Source organism: Tenrec ecaudatus, chromosome 12 (genome assembly GCF_050624435.1).
Source record: "Tenrec ecaudatus isolate mTenEca1 chromosome 12, mTenEca1.hap1, whole genome shotgun sequence".
NCBI classification, from domain to species: Eukaryota; Metazoa; Chordata; class Mammalia; order Afrosoricida; family Tenrecidae; genus Tenrec; species Tenrec ecaudatus.
The window spans coordinates 49,942,848-49,958,605 of record NC_134541.1 but is presented as its reverse complement, the minus strand read 5'-3'; positions in this window follow the sequence as shown (position 1 = coordinate 49,958,605).

Below are 15,758 nucleotides of genomic sequence, written 5' to 3'. Positions count from 1 at the left end.
TTAGAAACAGCAATCGCATGGCTAGATGCCTCCGTGAACAACTGTCTCCTTTGCCATGAGAACAGAAAAACTGCCTGGGACCCAGCTATAATTACTGAGTCCTGATCAACAGGGAGAAATCACAGAATAGAATTCCAGCCTGTCATGGGATCTAGACTTTCTGGAGGCATGGAAAGTGAGTGAAATTCTGAAACAATTGCCCTGATGTAACCATAAATTTTAAATCAAAATTATCCCCTGAAGTTTGCCTAAAAGGGAACTGCATTCCAGCTTAACTAGTTAAAAGTCCTGCTACAGCAACCTGATTTTAAAAGAACTATCTATATAGTATAAATTTGACAGCAGCAACTTGAAATATTGTGGGAAACAGAATGATTTCTCCCAAGTTGTCTCCCCCAAATATATGCCAAACTCAAGACTCTGCTTGCTACACATGGTAAATGGCTCTACACTAGGTCATTGAACGTAGGTCAGAGGTTATTCTCCTTGAGGCTATCTGGAGCAACCAGATTGTATAGTCTGACTCACCCAAAGTAGGGCCCATTCCCTTCTGATATAGTTTCCTTGAAGGAGTGCCCAAAGGCAAGCCGGGGACCACTCAAGGATGACTAAACCTGGGCTATTATATTGAGTCTAGGTCCACCCATCTTGCCACATATGTACCCCTATTCCCTCCCTCAACTATTGCGTGTACAGCCCTAGGTCATCCCCCTTCTATTGCTTGTCTTGCCTATGTTACAACCCCTTCTCATGACGTACATTGTTTTCTGTAATCAGAGGGCTTACATGCCCCCAAAGTTATACAAGCGTTGGTTAGAAATAAAACCTCACGAGAGCTCTCTCTTGCCCTCTTGTCTCCCCACTCCACATGTACCACCAAGAGGAGCTGAGGTGAGCATGCTACTATGAAATGTGTCTGACTTCTTTATTTCACTCTCTCTTCTATATCCTCGACCTCTTTATGACTTTACTATAATCTTTATATATGCTAACCATACAGTTGCGCCTATTGAACCCATGATCAGTTGTGGGGGGCCGGCTACCCCCACAAAATATTGGGTAGGAACTTTAGAGAGCAGTGAGCTTATGTTCATGATAGAAGAACAACTCAGAAAAGGAGAATCTAATCATTGTCATTGAAAGGTACCTTTAAACGCTATTGAATTTGTGTATATTTTGTTATGTACAACAAAACAAAATTGAAAGAAAAAAAAAGATTGGCTTCACTTCCTCCCCAAGCTGTCACTTTTATTTCATCCCCTTTGTCACATGATTTTCAGTCCCTCCCACTAGAAGTCAGTCAGTTAAGTAAGTAAGTAGGTAGTTAGACTTTGGCTTGGTCTGGTGACTTGGTTTTAGTCATTAGTGTGAGGTCACGGTGAGTCAGAACTGACTTAAAGGCAGTGATTTCTTTCTTTGTTTCTTTCTTTGTTTCTCTCTCTCTCTCTTTCTTTCTTTCTGACCCAAATGACAGTGTGACTACTCCGTTCTATTCTTGTTGTTAGATGCCACGGCGTTGGGAAGCTGTACACCAGAATGAAACCCTCCGCAGGGCTGCCCGGTCCTCACGATGGCATGTGAGCCCGTTGCTGGAGCCAGTGTGTCAGTCTCTCTCACCGAGGGGCTTCGTCCTTATCTCGCATCCTCCACTTTCACAAACATGATGCCCGTGTAGAGGCCCCGTACCCTCCCGATAATGTGTTCAAAGTACAGGAGGGGAAGCCCCCCTCTCCTTGCTTGTAAGGAGCATTCTGGCTGTACTTCCTTTAGGAGAGATCTGTTTGTTCTCTTGGCATCCCATGACAATGTGAATAATCTTCATCAACCCCGTAATTCAAAGGCATCTTTGGTCTTCCTTATGCATCGTCTAGCTTTTGCATGCATGTGAGGTGATTAAATATGCCATGGCTTGGGCCAAGCAGCTTTAGTCCTTACAATGACAATTCTTTTTAATCTTTAAAACCACAAAGAAGTCTTTGTTGCATATTTGCCCAATGTAATACAACATTTAATTTCTTAACTGCTGTTTACATGAGCTTTGATATAGATCCAAGTACAGTGAAACCCTTAATGTATTAGTCTGGGTACTTTAGAGAAACAAATCCACAGAAACTCATGTATAAGAGAGAGTTCTATATAAAGGTTAAGTACGCACCAAGAAAACATCCCAACCCAGTGCTGCCCAGCCCTCAAGTCCAACATTAACCCATATGTCCAACACCAATCCACAAAGTCCTCCTCCATCTCACAAAACAGACACAATGATGCCGACTGCAGGAGGAAAGCCAAGTCAGTGAACATGTAAGCATCTCAGTGCTGGCAGGGGTCTCCACATGGCTTCTCCAGCACCCAGAGCTGCATCGGAGTAGCTCCATGTGGCTTCTCCTAGGGGATGTCTTGCAGGAAGTCAGCCTTGCCAGCTGAAGCAGGGAACTGGCTAAAGCAGCTGCACCCTAGTGTGACCATCATAAAGCAAGAGACCTGAGAACTAGAAAGGTGAGGTTCACAGAGCCATTCACCTCTCCTCCCTTCAATTAACCCACATGTGTTTATCGGCCAGGTTGGCACAATAAACTAACTAACTCACTTAACACATTAAATCTTTCCTTTGTCAGAATGTTGTTCATTGATCTTGTTGTGAGGATTTTTTTTCTCTCTATGTTGATCTGTAAGCCATACAGAAGGATGTAGTTTTTGATTGACATCAGCAAATGTATCAAGTCTTCTTTGCTTATAGCAAGCAAGGTTGTGTCATCTGCATATAACTAGTTGTTAATAAACCTTCCTTTGATCCTGATGTCATATTCTTTTAAAAAAATCAGTTTATTCGGGCCTCTTACAGCTCTTATAACATTCCATATATCAATTGTATCAAGAATATTTATACGTATGTTGCCATCATCATTTCCCAAACATTTTCTACTTGAGCCCGTGGTATAAGCTCCTCTTTTTTCCTCTTCCTCCCCTTCCCTACCCCACATTCTTTTTCATATAGTCCAAAAGTTCCCTGCTTGCTCGTCGATGCCACTTATAATAACCCTATAGGACAGGGTACAACGGCACTGCGAGTTTCCGAGACTGTAACTCGTTTCTTTAATCTTGAAATAGTTCACAGCATAGTAAGAAAGCACAAGTAAACCCATGCTTGCTTTGTTTATAGATTATTCCGGCAGGAGTCACAGCCAATATAAGAGAATCCACCCAAAAAATGAAGCTCAGGTAGAGATATTTTTCTCCACTGCAACTTAGAAGTTACTCCCTGTTATCTGCTCTGGTTTTAAACCATCTTTCCATCAGGAGCAAATCAGAGAATAGGAACTGGTGTTGCAGCATTACATTTTCTAGCTCCGTTCCTCCCTTCTCAGGTCACTGAATTGGACCAAGTATTACAACACGTGATGGCCTCTCCCAGGCCAGCAGGGAGAGGTCTCATTGATCTCATACATAATCCACACTAGAATAGGTCAAGGTGACGTCAGTTAATTTGGGTAGTTTTAGTTAGTGAGTATGTGTTATTTTAAATTATTTCACATGAAGTAACAAGCTAGAAATTTTTCTTTTTTTTTTCTTCGCCCCCCTGGGGGCCATGTCAGGCAATTTCCTTCTTAAATAAAGGCCTGAGATGCTGAACACCTACATGTGTTCAGGGAGAGAAAATTGTATCCAGTGTGCGCCCCACAGTCAGCAGCAAACCCCTACGGAACCTCTTCTTGTGTCCTTGAAGCCAAGTGACGAGGGGTGGACCCAGGGAAGCTGGGGAGAGGGGGGAGGTTGGGAGGCCTTCGGGGAAGATTAGGGTGAGGAGAGTGAGGCTGGGCTAGATGAGCCAAGCTGGAAATTTTGAAGGATAAGGAAACTGTCTTGGACTCCTGACCACTCTCACCCACGTCCTCACGTCCACCCCCAGAGGGATCAGGAGCATCAAAGCAACTCAAACAAGCTTGACATTAGGACAGGAGAGATGGAAGTGTAGGAACATGTGTTTAATAAGCAGTGTGTGTCATCTTCAGGATGGCAGCAAACAAGCAGAGTAGGTCTTCTCCTCTGACTTCGTCAAGCTTAGGAGGTTGATACACAGACACATATGCTTCAATATACCCACAGACCATGTGGCTATGTTTTGATATGGGATCAACAACTGGAAAGCTTTTAGCTTATGTGATAGTGGGGTTTCGTGTCAGTTTTGCTTGGCCAGCTTTCCAGTCTTATCATGAGTGGCTGGATTACAATGCTAGGTGGATTTTTAATCTAGAATGATGTTTGACGGTAAAGGGAACACGTTGATTCAGAAGAAATGGGACCTAGAAATTTGGGATGAGGATATATGTGGGCAGATCATCAGGAGGATGAGGACATTGAACCCCTAAACTCCATTAACTCACTTCAGCCAACAGCACCAACCCTCCCATCTGAAGAGATGGATCCAGTAGCATCAAAACCATCATGCCTCCGCACACACTTGAGGATATTAGTCCAACTGTACGTGCTGATATGGCACCGAGGGCCGTATCTGGAGCATTCCCTGAGGTGATGCCTTACTGGACATTGCAGAGAATTTCCAGCAAACACCTTTATCACCCCATATTTTTAAAGTCCTACTCTAAGTCCTAGTGAGCCCCTGAAGCTGAAGTATAGGTGGTGACTCAGCAACAGGTGTGCTGGGCTCCTAACAAACTTTCTAATATGTATTCTCCCACAGAAACCTGGGAATGTGTGGGAATTATTCACAGTGTTAGATAATGGTGCAAGGGACATGAGACTAGATGCACCTGAATTTTTTTTATATGGGCTCACTAAGCACTGATTCTTCTTTCAGCGTTTCAACTTGAGATGTTAGGAGAAGATCTGATCGCTTATTGGGTTGATGCACTGGAGCATGAATTGCCTAAGGGCCTACACTAAGTCAAACTGAAGAGCCAGAGCTACCTTAGTATTCTGTGCAAGAACAGTATCCAAAGGCTTACAGAAATTGGCATGTTAGCGTGGATTTATCAGGATAGATAATAGACTCACAGTGGATGGATAAATAGACTCACACATGCAATGCCTGAGGACATCCCGTTTGTCATAACAATAAGGGACAAATTTGTGAAGCCAGCCCCCAAATAGTTGAAGACGACTCTTTGCTATTTTATGTAAACCAGGTTTGACCGTGGGAATTTCCCTAATTGAATTAAGACACCAAACCATAATGGGGTTAATTTTGCCTCATGGTGGTTGGGGCCAAGTGGCAGGGGCCACCTCCGCCGAGATAAAATGGGCATGACTACTGGATGAAGACCACAGTTAAGTTAATAATCAGAATAGCCTGCTAATATGGAGTTATGACATTGGCTACTTAGGCAAGGTGTTCCTAGAAGTAAAATAGATGGGAAATCTAAAAATATTTCCTCACTCTGTGAGACAAAGAATCCCAGCTCACGTGAGCAGTGATCGAACTCAAATAGCCAGAGCAGAGTCACAGCCCTCAATCAATTCCCAGGCTTGAGACCGTTTACAAACCCACAATCCCTTGGATGAAGGGGAGGCTGGGTCCCTTTGACGTAGGACCTTTCTACACTGCAAAGAGTGTATACTGTTAGTCTCCTCTCAGGCTCGACTAACAGTGCCTATGAAGAGTAACTGTTCACTGGAGTAAAGAAATCACCAGGTTTGGGAGGGATTATTGGACACTGGCTCTGAATTGACACAAATCTCAGGAGACTCGAAACATTTGAAGGTCCACCAGTCCGGGTGGGGACATATGGAGGTCCAGTTGTTAACGGAGTTTTAGCTAAGATTTGTCTGGCAGTGGGTCCAGAGGATACCTGAACCCATCCTGTAGTAATTTCTCCAGTGCCAGAATATGTGTATACACATAGCTGTATCCTGAAATGTGAAATAAGAGCCATTCTGGTAGAAAAAGCCAAGTGGAAACCATTCGAACGGCTTTTGCCTAGGGAAGAAAAAGTAAAACAAAAGCAATATCATGTTCCTGGAGGGATTTCCGAGATTAGTGCCATTATCAAGGACTTAAAGTATGGAGGCGTGATGATTCCCACTATATCCCCACTTAGCTAGCTTCCTTGGCCTGTGCAAAAACCAAATTATAGGTCTTGGGGAATGACAATGGATTATCTTTTGGTTTTTGTCATTGGTTTGTTGTTGTTTTGTTGTATATTGTTGCTTGGTTGTGCTCTGTCTTGTTTTTGTGCATGTTATTATCTCTGCAAGTCTGTCTAAATAAGATAGGCTGGATGAACAATTGGAGGCGAATACAACGGGACCGATAGTTCCATGGGGACATGGGAGACGGGGAGGTGGGGGAAAACAAGCGATCCAAATTGGTGGTGAGGAGGGTGTGGGAGGCCTGGTTGAGCATGATCAAGGGCAATGTAACTAAGAGGAATTGCTGAAACCCTGGTGGGGGCTGAGCATCATAATGGGACAGGAGAGAAGTAAAAGGAAATAGAGGAAAGAGCTGGGAGGTAGAGGGCATTTATAGAGGTCTAGATAAAGGCATCTACATATGCAAATATATTTACATGAGGATGGGGAAATAGATCTACGTGCATATATTTATAGGGTTAATATTAAGGTAGCAGAGGGACATTGTACCTCCACTCAAGTACTCCCTCAATGCAAGAATACTTTCTTCTATTAAATTGGCATTCTATGATGCTCACCGTCCTGACACAACTGCTGAAGACAAAGCAGATGCATAAGCAAATGTGGCAAAAAAAGCTGATGGTGCCCAGCTATCAAAAGGTATAGGGTCTGGAGTCTTAAAGGCTTGAAGGCAAACAAGCGGTCATCTAGCTCAGAAGCAACAAAGCCCACAAGGAAGAAGCACACCAGCCTGTGCGATCACAAGGTGTCAAGGGATCAGGTATCAGGCATCATCAGAACAAAAAATCTTACCATAGTGAATGTGTGGGGGTATACGGAGTGGGGACCCAAAGCCCATTTGTAGGCCACTGGACATCCCCTTACAGAAGGGTCTTTGGGAGGAGACGAGACAGTCAGGGTGCGATGTAGCAACGATGAAAAATACAACTTTCCTCTAGTTCCTAAATGCTTCCTCTCCTGCTCCCACTGTCATGATCTGAATCCTACCTTGCAAGTCTTGATAGACCAGAGGATGTACACTGGTACAGATGAGAAGTGGAAACACATGGAAGCCAGGGCGGATGATCCCCTCAGGACCAGTGGTGTGAGTGGCGATACTGGGAGGGCATAGAGAGGGTGGGTTGGAAAGTGGGAACCGATTTCAAGGATTTGCATGTTACCTCCTCCCTGGGGGACATACAACAGAAAAGTGGGTGAAGGGAGACGTTTGGTAGAGAAAGATATGACAAAATAATAATTTATAAATTATCAAGGGTTCATGGGGGAGGAAGGAGGGAGGAAATGAGGACCTGATGCCAAGGGCTTGGGTGGAGAGCAAACGTTTTGAGAATGATGAGGGCAATGAATGTACAAATGTGCTTTACACAACTGATGTATGTATGGATTGTGATAGGTGTATAAGCCCCTAATAAAATGATTTTAAAAAGTTTAACCAGGTGATGAGTCTAATTGCAGCTGTTGTTCCAGATATGGCTTTATTGTTTGAGCAAATTAATACTTCTCCTGGTACGTGGGATACAGTTCTGAAGGACCATCAGAAGCAGTTTTCCCTCAGCTGGCAAGGGCAACACTACACTTTCGCCACCCTCTTAGAGGATTTATTAGCTCTCCAGTTATGTCATCATTTAGTCCATAGGAACTGTGGTTGCCTTTCCCTTCCACGAACATGTCACACTGGTCCATTGTGTTAATGCAAGTATGTTGACTGGATCTAGTAAAAAAGGGTATAAATGAGGCTAGACTTATTGGTCAAACATCAGAGTGCTAGGGAATGGGAAATTAACCCAACAAAAACTCAGGCACAGGTCACCTCAGTAAAATTTCTAGGTGTTCACTGGTGTGGGCATGTCCAAACATTCCTCCTGAAAGGAAGGTTAAGTCACTGCATCTGGACCTTCCAAAATTAAAACTGAAGCACAACATTTGGTGTGTCTCTTTAGATTTTTGAGGCAACATATCCCTCATTTGGAGCCCTGGTGGCATGGTGAGTTAGGCCTTGGGCTACTAATGGCAAGGTCAGCAGGTCAAAACAACCAGCCACCCATGGGAGAAAGATGAGGATTTCTACACCCATAAATATTTACAGCCTCAGAAACCCACAGGGGCAGTTCTATGCTGTCCTATAGGGTCACTAACTCAATAGCAAGAATTAACTCAGTGGCAGTGAGTACTCTAGCCTATATATCAAGTGACTCAAGAAACTGCCAGTTTTAACTGGCCCAGAACCAGAGAAGGCTCCACAGTGTTTCAGGCAGCTGTGAAAGCCATTCTGCTGCTTGTGCTGTAGGATCCAGCTGATCCAATGGTGCTTGAAGTGGCAGTGGCAGATAAAGAAGCAGTTTGAAGTCTTTGGCAGGCTCCTATTGGTGAATCATACCACAAGCCCTTAGAATTTGGGGGGAAATTCTGACATCCTCGGCAAACTACTCTCCTTTTGAGAAACAGCTTTTGGCCTGTTACTAGGTCTTGGTAGAGCCTGCTGACCTGAGCTGCCCATCACAAGCTTATGGTGTCTGACCCACAGATGCATAAAGTTGGATGTGCACAGCAGCACCCCATCAAGGAAATTATAGTAGTAAATACAAGATCAGGCTTGGTCAGAACTGTAAGGTACAAGGAAGCTGCCGGAAGAAGTCGGCTGCGTGCCTGTGGACTTCACTCCTATCAACAGTATCATCTTTCTCCCAGGCTGCAGCGATGGCCTCAGGGAGCTGTCGTGATAAGTTGACCAAGGAAGAGAAAACTCATGCCTGGTTTACGGATGGTCCTGTATGATATGCAGGTACCACTCAAGAATGCACAGTAAAATAAGTCCCTTTTCTGGACCTCCTTGAAGGACAGTGGTGAAGGGACATGCTCTGAATGGGAAGAATTCCCAATGAGCGGTACACCTGATTGTTCAATTTGCTTGGAGAGAAAGTACAGCATGGCCACAATGTGATGATTCATAGGTTGTAGTCAGTGGTTTGGCTGGATGGTCAGGGCCTTGGGAGGACCATTAGAAATTTGGTGACAAGGAAGTGTGGGGAAGAGGTATATGGATAGACTTCTCTGGGCAAAAAAATATTTGTGTCTCATGTGAATGCTCATTAAAGGGTTACCTCTGCAGAGAAGGATTTTGACAATCAAGGTCATCCTATCCCAGGCGTCTTCAAACTACGGCCCACAGACCATACGGCCAGCTAGGACACTTATCCGGCCCACTGGGTGTTTTTGCTGCCGCTGCCTGTCCTGCTTAACAGCTGACTCTTGCCGGCTCGCAGTGCACCATGTGTGGAATGTGCTCGCACTCTCCGACTCCCCTCCTTCTCTTTGTCTCTCCACTCCTCCTCTCAATCTCGGGTGTGATCGGTGGAGTCAAGAGCTTGCCTGTGCAGAGCCTGCTGCTGCCTGAGGACCGAGGTAAGAACAAGTTACGTTTTTTTTTTTTTTGAAGTTAGGAAGTCTATTTAAAAAAATTTTTTTTTGCAGTTAGTAGGGCCTCTTTTTTTGCGGTTAAGGGGGCGGGGGGCTTTTTTCTGAAGTTAGGAGGTCCTTTTTTTAAAAAGTTGGTTAGTTGGTTGGGGTGGTTTCTAGGGGGTTGCATCACAGTGATAACGCAAATAGTCAGCATTCAGGGCTAATGCACATTGTCAGTGCTCCTGTTTTTGTTCCTGCTTTGTTTTTCACTTCAAAATAAGATATGTGCAGTGACATAGGAATTTGTTCATAGGGTTTTTTTAAGCACTATAGTCCTTCCAAAGCTCTGAGGGACAGTGAACTGACCCCGTTTAAAAAGTTTGAGGACCCTTGACCTATCCACTTGATTCGGTGGAAACCAATCATTCCATTTCCCCGAGCCACTTCTGCCATTGTCCAATGGGCTCACAAAGTGACCATGAGTGCAGGGATGGAGGTTATGTTTGGGCTCAGCAACATTGACTTCTACTCATCAAGGCCAGCTTGGCATCCAACACTGCTGGATGCCCAATTTTCCATCAGAAGAGACCAACACTGACTCACAAATAAAGGATATGCCTCATGAAATCCAGCAGCAAACCGATGGCAGGTTGATTACATAGGACCTCTTCCAACATAGAAAGGGCAATGCTTTGTTCTTACTGGAATAAATACTCTCTGGATTTGGATTTTCTATCCCTGCATGCAGTGCTTTTTCCAAAACTATCATTCATGGACTTAGAGAATGCCTTATCCACTCCCGTGGTATCCCACGCAGCATTGGCTTGAATCAAGGGCCCCACTTCACAGCAAATGAAGTACAGCAATTGGCCCATGTTCATGGGATCCATTGATCTTACCAGGTTCTCCAGTACCCTACAGTAGCTAGCATGACAGAATGAGAGTGGCCTTCTAAAGACACAATCACACTGCTTGCTAGTTGTAATACCTTGCAGGTTTAGGGCAGTGTTCTTCAGGAGGCTGTAGATGCTCTAAACCAGCATCCAATATATGTTGCTGTTTTGTCAATAGCTGCAATTCATTGGTCCAGAAACCAAGGTAGAAGTGGGCGTGGTATCAATCACTATGACTCCTAGTGACCCACTAGCAATCTTTTAGCTTCCTCTCCCTGTGGCCCTGTGCTCTTCAAGTCTGGAGGTCTCTGTATTCAATGAAAGAATACTCTCACTCTGATTACAATGAACTAGACGTGAAAGATGCCTACTGGACATTTGGGACACCTCCTGGCTTTGGATCTAAAAGCAAATAAGGGTGCTAGTGTATTGAGTTGGGTGATTGATACTGATTATCAAGGGCAAAGCGGATTGCTATTACATCATGGAGATAAAGCATAACGTGTCTTGATTCCAGGAGATTCTTGAGGACATTTCTTTATATTTCCGTATGGCTGGATTAATGCCGGGCCAGGTTCTGGCAGCAAGTGACCTTTAATCTCCCCCACCCGTGCAGAGCTGACCAGAGCTGGCTGACACAACTAGCAGCAAGTGGCCTTGAATGTCCCACACACACCTGCGGAGCTAACCACAGCTGGCTATGTAACCTGTCATCAGCTTTGCAAGTTTTTTCTTTCTTTAACTCACGGCCCGTTTTGTTCATGGCCTGTTTGGCTCAGTGCCCGCTTTGTTCTTGGCCCACCGCTCTGCACCTGGCACGAATACACCCAGGACCAGGAAGACACCTTTCATTCCAGAAACCCGGACATACCTGTATCTCCCAACCCCTGACTACCTTATATGGACTCAAAACAGCCCAGTCACAGGTTCTCTGGCCATATAAACACCACCCCTATAGCCCAGGGTGCAACTCAGACCCTGTGATTAAAGTCAATGGTGAACTACAGCAACCCAGTTCTGCCATGTATACCAATGGTCCAGACTCTTCAGTATTGAAGGTGTGGTTTACTTCACCAAGCAGAGGACCATGACCCAACTGAAGTCCTTGCTGAGGGCTAATGAATATAGAACAGGTGGTGGAAGAAAGTGGTGTCAAATATTAGTTAGTCATGTGACCAGCTGTAGAAATGAGAATTGTAATGACATAGTTTGCATGTATGCATCGAATATTTTTTGTTCACTTATAGTATAGAAGCTGTAAATGGGTTAGTACATTTCAGTTGTACATGTTACTTATGTCATGTTAGCTCTAAATATGGCTTCATTAATGTTTAAGGAGATTGTACATGTGCTAAGTTGTCAAAAGGCGGATTGTGATATTTAGGTTTTGTGTGAACTTGGCTGGGCTAAGATTCTTTCTTCTAGTTTCAAATTTAACCCTCATGACGTGACCTAACCTAACGCAATGGGCTCTACTATGGCCTCGGCGGTGAGCGGCAAAGTGGCATTGGGAAGATTAAGGTGGAGTGCAAGCCCTACTCAGCTCACAGCCCTGCCGCAATTGGAAGGGAATTTCTTCAGGATGTGGTTACCCTTGTTGGATCAGACGTTTGCTTCTCTTCTTGCAGTGCGGATCTTGTATCTATCACATCAACTCAGGTTCCTTGCTTGCACTTGCACCAATGACCTGCCACATTGCCTGCTTAGCTTGGAACCTATCAGCAGTTTGCCATATTGCCTGCCAGCTTTGAATTTATGTGATTCTCCAGCTGTGGGCCCGACCTGCTGTACTTGGATTCATCTGCCAATAGTCTTCCTGCTTCTTGTCTTGTCAGCCCCAGCAGTGACATGAGTCAGAGCAAGCCTCCAGCTTAACATCTGATCCACAAACTTGAGCCAGTCTGGATTCATCCATTCCTACAACTGTGTGAGCCACCTTCTTGACGTAAATTTATATTTACTGCTGGTGGGTTTAGATCGCTAACTCTGCAATTAACATGCGGGCCACAGTGCCGCCAGGGCTTCCTAAATTATAACAACTGTATTGAAAATCTATCTGCCAGTATCTACTAAAGCTAAGTATACTTGACCCAGCAATGTCATTCTAAGTATATGCCCAAGAGAAATGAGTGTGCCTATTCACCAAATGACATGTCTAAGAATAGTGCTGTTTTCAGTAGCCAATAAATACACGATAATCTATATCAACAGTGGGATACTATACTTTAAGAAAGAATGGATAATTGCATACACCTAAAAACATGACATTAAACATGTCAGACATAAAAGTGAACTTATTGTAGGCTTTTGTTGATATCGAGCAAAAGAACGAGCAAAGCAATAGCTGACTGGGGAAAGGTGGAACTCCCTGAAAGGGGGCATAAGAGAGCCTTTGGGTTGTTGATCATGTTCTAATTCTGATATGCTAGGGTAAGATGTTGGGAATCCATCTTGGGAAAATGCATCAAACTTTTCACTGTTGTGTGCATGTACATTTCGACAAAGTTTCTTAGAAGGACATATTCCATAATTTGAAGACCATCGTACTCACAACACTCTGCTCTAAATAATTTTTCCTTCTTCCAGCATTTCAAATCTGGAACCCTGGTGGCATAGTGGATATATATTAGGTTGTTCACCACAAGGTCAGCAGTTTAAATCCATAAGTTGCTCCAGGAGGAAAGGTATGCTTTCTACCCCTGTAAAGAGTTACAGTCTTGAAGCCCACAGGGGCAGTTCTCTCCTGTCCCATAGGGTCACTGTGAGTAGGAATCCCCTTGATGGCAATGAGAGACTATTCAAGTGGACCTTAAGAAGACTGGAATTTTGCCGTCTAAACTGACTGCCATTAGGTCAGTTCTGACTCCTAGGGCCATCTCCAAGAAAGACTCAGAGACGTGCTCTGTTCCAGGGGTGAGTCTCACCTACCCCTCAAGGACAGGTTTCCTGAGAGGGCTTGGTGGGCAACAACCTTATGAGGTGCATCCGAAATCTTCTGGGTTTCCGAGCGCTGCTGTAACGAAGTCCCACAGACTGGGTGACTTCAAGCAACAGCGATTGATTGGGTCGCAGTTCTGTAGGCCGAGAACGTTAGTCCAGGCAGAAGGGATTCTTTCTGAGGCTTTACGGGAAAACGTTTCCTTCCTTCCTCCCAGCTCTGGTAGCTACAGGTGTGTTTTCCCTGTGCTGCGGTGGCTCGTGGAGGTCTTCCTCTATCGCCCTGCCCTGTATTTGTTCTTCCCGTTGTATCAGGAGAGCCGTCACATGGTGTTGGGAGCCACCCCGTTCCTGTGGCTCTTTATGCTAATTGCTAGCAGCTTCAGAGAACCCATTTCCAACCAGGGTAAGGACTTCCACGTGTCTTTTATGGTGAACAAATTCAGTCGAAAGCAGCGGGAAATCTTTAGGCCCTCAACGTGGACCTGCTAACTACAGACGTGACTTTAAAGGACTCTGTGATTTGCGCTGTTTCCAAATTTGCTCCCTTTGCTGAGGCCAAACCCCGAGATCATAGAGTATCAATGGACTCACTGGGATTTAACAACAAACACTGGTGTATTGGGTTGGGGAATTGTGATTCTATACCCGTGCAGGGAACCAAAGGAGCCTGACAGGAAGGGCCCACCACCGGGGGCCAGCCCACCCCAGGATGCTCCTGGAAAATTCCGTTGCTCTTGCATGCATACTAAGGAGGGATGGTACTGTTCCTCATCCCCGCACTCGTGTTTCAGCATCTTCCAGGAAGGAAATGGAATGCTCTCTGAGGACTCATTTGTCCCAGTCATGTTTGGGTGTAGGGCCTAGTTCCCTTAGAGGTCCTGGAAAAGTTAACTCACTTAGATCAGGCTGGATAAGCAGCTCAGGGGCCAGAGGTTAGGTAGGTCCCCAGGTTCCTGCTGGGCTCGATAATGTAAGGTTTACAGTTTTTCTGGAAACAAACCTTTGTTCTTCATAGCCACAAACCAACTTATCTGCAAGGGTCAATTTCTTCTAGGTTTTACTGCAGGGCAGAGCAAACAATCCACAGGGAAGCTTGCTTAATCCAGAGCTGAGTCATGAGGAGGCTACTGATCACAATTGCACAGAAAGACCAAAGTCTCCCGCGTTCCTGGGAGAGAAGGCGAGTGCAGGATGGGAAGTGGAGATCTCCTTCCTCCTACCCACCTCTCAATGTGGACCCTCAATTCAATTCAGTGGGTATTTACTGCACGCATCCACAGACCCACACCAGGATCCAGTGAATAATGTGCATGAGTTGAGATAATAAAGTAAGAAGTGTCAAGTTTCTGGGGCTCAGTCTTTGATGGTATCTATTTTTATATCCACCCTCACCCCCAATGACTCTACCTTCAAACAGGTAGACTCTGACCACAGTGCTCATTGGTGATGAACAAGAGTGAGACAGAGTAAAAGAAGAAGAGGTGGGACCAGCGATGGAAACAATGTAATGATGGATAGAATTGAATGGCTGATTCTTGCGATTTCTATCATTAAGTTGTACACCTGTAAAAGCTGAATTAACAGAATCTGTTGAGGCACAACCAGAAACCTCATGAGATTTGGTTCCTTGGTTTGGAGGTTTAGGGTCATGGTTTCATGGGACTTTCAAGTTAATTGGCTTAATAGCATGTTTGGTGCATTTGCTCAGTCTGCTAGTTCTTTTCGTAGTGCCAGGGGTCTTAAACACTTGCAAGCAGTAGCTCAAGGCATGACAGTTGATCTCTTTTCACCTGGGGCGACTGTGGAAGGAGGAGACCAAAAAAAATTCACTGTCCTCCACTCAATGCCAACTCATAGTCATCCTATAGGACAGGGTAGAACTGCCCCTGTGAATTTCTGAGACTGTAACTCTGGATAGGAGTAGAAATCCCTTCTTTCTCCTGAAGAGCAGCTGGTGGTTTCAAACTGCTGACCTTATGGTTAACAGCCCAACTCAAAACCACTACACCACCAGGACTCCTTGTGGAAGGAGGAACATAGGGAATAATGGAGGAGATAGATGTATGGCTAGTTGTCTTCATGAAAAATTGCCTCCTGCGCCATGAGACCAAGAGAAATAGAAAGTGCCCAGCTACCATTACTGCAAAGTTTTATCTACAGTTCTATGGAAGGATCCTGATCAAATAGAAGAAAAAGCAGAACAGAACTTCAAATGTTCATGAACTGCAGACTTCCTGGCATTACGAAGGCTGGAAGAACCCTGAAATCATCACCCTGAGATCATCTTTAAACCTCAAACCAATATTATCCCCTGAAATCTTCTTAAAACTGAGCGAAAGATCAGCTTAACATAGTAAAAAGGTCTATTTTGAGCATAATGATGAGTTAAGAGCTGTCTATATGGAATGAAGTGGACCA